Below are 4,054 nucleotides of genomic sequence, written 5' to 3'. Positions count from 1 at the left end.
AGTATATTTAATAAAAGTTGTTTGTTTCTAGACATAAATCATGATAAAAGAGTATATACATTTGAATTGCACTTAGACTTGGGAGATGTTGAGTCCTGTGTTTCAGGCCAAAGAGGTAAATACATGGCTTACAAAATATTTGTATACTTGTAGAAAGGCAGATTGGCATGCATGTCTTGGTAACAAAGTTGGATTCAAGGTGGCTAGAGCTTTCATATCACTTTGCTATCCATCACTTCTTTCTTTGGCTACTTTTCATTCATTGTCAAATTCTAATTCCTAATATCCACCACACCTCCATACTAAACTACACTCTTCTCTTTATTGCTTTCATCTCCAACAGCAAACCTGTCCACAGAGTTAAACAAGTAAATATCAAAGCTCAATCAATGGATAGGATGAAACAAGTTTAAAGAGAAGCGCATACTCACATATTGCATTGGTAATGAGGACCAACTCTAAGATAACCCTTGGATTCAATCTTGGCAGAAAAGGGTTTGAGTTGGAGCCTGACTCTGGCATAAGGAACAAGCTGAGGAAGATTTGACCCTTCCTCGAAAGCCCTTTCATCGAATTCCATGAATACATAGATCAACCTTTCTTTGCTAGTGTGGTGGCAACAAAAAATATTTGTGTAGAACCTATGCACAATTACTCAAGAGGGGGTGAATTGAGTATTGCAACAACAATAAATTTTTTTGCGAAAGTTAAAGACAATATACAAAAGTGTTATTGTACTAGTATTTTTCCAAGAGCTTAACTCAATTGCTAAGCATTTATAAGGAGCTTTTACTTTCCAATAGACACCAACTCAAATAAATTGATCAAGCTTTTCACCAATCGGACTTAAGCTACTCCTTAAGTACTTACGAAGCTACTTTTCAATCACAATTTATTTGCTCAAGGGTAAAAGACAATAATATTGAAGAGATGAGTTTGGAGAGATGCAAACGCTATTTAGAGTGGTTCGGCACAATCCTTGTCCTACGTCCACTTTCTTTCTCAATCGCAATTGAGAAGTTCCACTATTGCCAAGCTTCAAGGTGCTTGCGCAAAACCTTTTACAATCCGAGTCCTTAGTTTCTAACACCTCACGGTATATGATCACCACTCGTATACTAACCCACTCCACTTAGAGATACCTTCTCTAAGATTTGCCTTGAGTACTTAGTATACCTCTTTGGTATCCTCACCGACTATAGTGTTTATAACTCTTGACTCAACCTTGGAGATCACACTCCAATTTACAAAGTGTACAAGAAAACAATTCTCAAAGAATTGTTGAGATGAAATGAGTACTCTCTAGAAGAGTGTATGATTACAAGTTTAGCACTATTGAACCAATTGATATTGCTCTCTCAAATTGTGTATTATAACACCTTAAAAAATGTGTAGAATGAAAGAATATGAACAAGATAGTTTGCAAATACTCAAGTATATGAAATAAGGCTTCAATCCATCTATTTATAGACTCCCCAAACCTTAGAAACGTTGGGGAGTTAATGGGATGGAGGCTTTTTGTCAAAACTAGCCGTTTTTTATGTTTTTGAATTATTTGCATCGATGCATAACACTTTGCATCGATGCAAATGTGTCTTTGAAGCTGAAATTTGAATTTTCAGCTAGGTTGCATCGATGCAAACATCTTTGCATCGATTCAACAAGTCGTCGCATGCTTTGCATCGATGCAAGATGAGTGTGCATCGATGCAAACCTTAAAGAATGGCTTAAAATCACTTTAAAATACTTAGGATTGATCTCAAACTTGTTGGAGTCAATTCCTATGCTTTTGTACCTTTGAAAACAAGTTTTAAACCATTTGGCTAGCATCGAATTGCAAGATGTGCATCAAAACATTTTGTGAGTGTGTGTTGAGAGATTTAGCAATTGGTTCTTAACAAGAAGTTACCTAAGTCCTAAGACACTATACTTGTCTTCAAATGTTGTGGACTTGAGTTTCTTGTTGTTGTTGTGTTGCTTTCAACTCTTCATTCCTCAACGTTGAATGTTGGTTGATCTTTCAACATGCTTGTTCATTCAAGTTGTTTGTTGGTTTGTCTTTCATGTCGTTTGTTGGTTTGTCATTCATCAAAACCTACGAATACAAACTTCGCATACAAGCAACATGATTTACAATTTCCCCCTTTTTGATAATGACAAACCAATTTTGAGGATATGTATTTATAAATGATTTTGAAAGCAACAATAATGCACTTTGTTTTATAGAAAGCTTTGGAGAAGACTTCACAAGAAAAATTTTGCAGGAGTTCCCCCTAAATATGTGCATTTGTTCCTTTAAAGGGCGTTTATCAAAGAAAACGATTTAGATATCAAAGTTTTTGCTTAGCGGAAGTCTTTTTTGAAATCATTGTTTCGCAAACTTATTTCTTCTTTTCAAATCCTCAAACTTCTTCTTTTTCAAAAGTTCAAAACTTCAAATATCCTCAAACTTTTCTTCCTTTTTCAAAAGTTCAAAACTTCAAATATCCTCAAACTTTTCTTCCCCCTTTTGACATTATCAAAAAGAAGGGAGTTTGAAATGTGTCATAGAAGCATGCATAAAACAATGAATTTTTTTTTAACTTCAATTTCTCTATTAATCTCAAGGATGAGATATTCCCCCTTTCAAAAAGAATTTGATTTCCTCTTTTTATATATAATAAGCATGCATAATTCCCCCTAAAATATATCAAGGCATGCACATTAACTTAAAATAGGGGTACCAAGCCTATTTTGAGTTATTCACCAAATAAGCATACAAGCATTAATCATTAAACAAAATTATGAAGGAAATATCAAAGTATTTAAACCATAATAGAAATCCTTAGCTTACTAGGAGTTAGTTTAACAATTCATATAATCAAATAAACATAAAGCAATAAAAAGTGACTTGATGAAAAAGTGGGATTTTGTTGCTCAAAAATGCCAAAATCACGTGTTTTTGTGCAATTTGGTCGTGTTTGCATCGATGCAATAGGCTTTGCATCGATGCACATAGCACGTCGTGTGCTTTGCATCGATGCAAAGCTTGGTTGCATCGATGCAACATGCATCATTTTGCCCAAAATCACCAAATTTTCATCCTTTGGTGGTTCTTTCTTCAATCCTTTGAGTTCCATCATGTATATACTCACTTAAACCATTATAAACTTCAATTTGTTGATCCTCCATTGTTTATAATCTTCAAATTCTTCAATCTACCTCAAGATTAATCACTCATTCATCAACTCATAAACCTACAAAACAATGGCTAATTGGATATCTCCAATGCTTAAGTTAGTAAGAGATACAAAAATAGCAATATAAATACAATGAATTCAAACAAATCATATTAGATTAGAATCCAAGATACCAAGTTCATTTCGGATGTTAAAAAAGCTTTCTTTACATAAAGGTTTAGTGAAGATGTCCGCTAGTTGTTTACTAGTTTCGACAAATTCAATAACCACATCACCCTTTTGAACATGGTCTCTTATGAAGTGATGTCTAATCTCAATATGCTTGGTTCTTGAATGTTGAACCGGATTCTTGGTTAAATTTATTGCACTAGTATTATCACATTTGATAGGAATGTGATCAAGCATGAGTCCATAGTCCATAAGTTGTTGTTTCATCCATAAAATTTGGGCGCAACAACTACCGGCGGCTACATACTCGGCTTAGGCGGTAGACAAGGCTACACTTACTTGTTTCTTACTATGCCATGAAACAAGAGAGTTTCCTAGCAAGTGACAAGTGCCGCTAGTGCTTTTCCTATCCAATTTGCAACCGGCAAAATCGGAATCGGAATAACCAATCAAATCACAAGTGGATCCTTTCGGATACCACAATCCAACATTTAATGTTCCTATGAGATACTTCATAATCCTTTTCACCGCACTTAAGTGAGATTCCTTAGGATTAGCTTGGTATCTCGAACACATGCATACACTAAACATGATATCTGGCCTACTTGCCGTTAGATAAAGTAATGATCCTATCATGCCTCTATACTTCTTTACATCTATGCTTTTACCTTGTTCATCTTTGTCAAGGTAGCAAGTAGTGCTCATTG

Source organism: Arachis hypogaea, chromosome 7 (genome assembly GCF_003086295.3).
Source record: "Arachis hypogaea cultivar Tifrunner chromosome 7, arahy.Tifrunner.gnm2.J5K5, whole genome shotgun sequence".
In the NCBI taxonomy this organism is placed as follows: domain Eukaryota; kingdom Viridiplantae; phylum Streptophyta; class Magnoliopsida; order Fabales; family Fabaceae; genus Arachis; species Arachis hypogaea.
The sequence above is the reverse complement of the archived record's forward strand: the minus strand, read 5'-3'. Positions refer to the sequence as shown.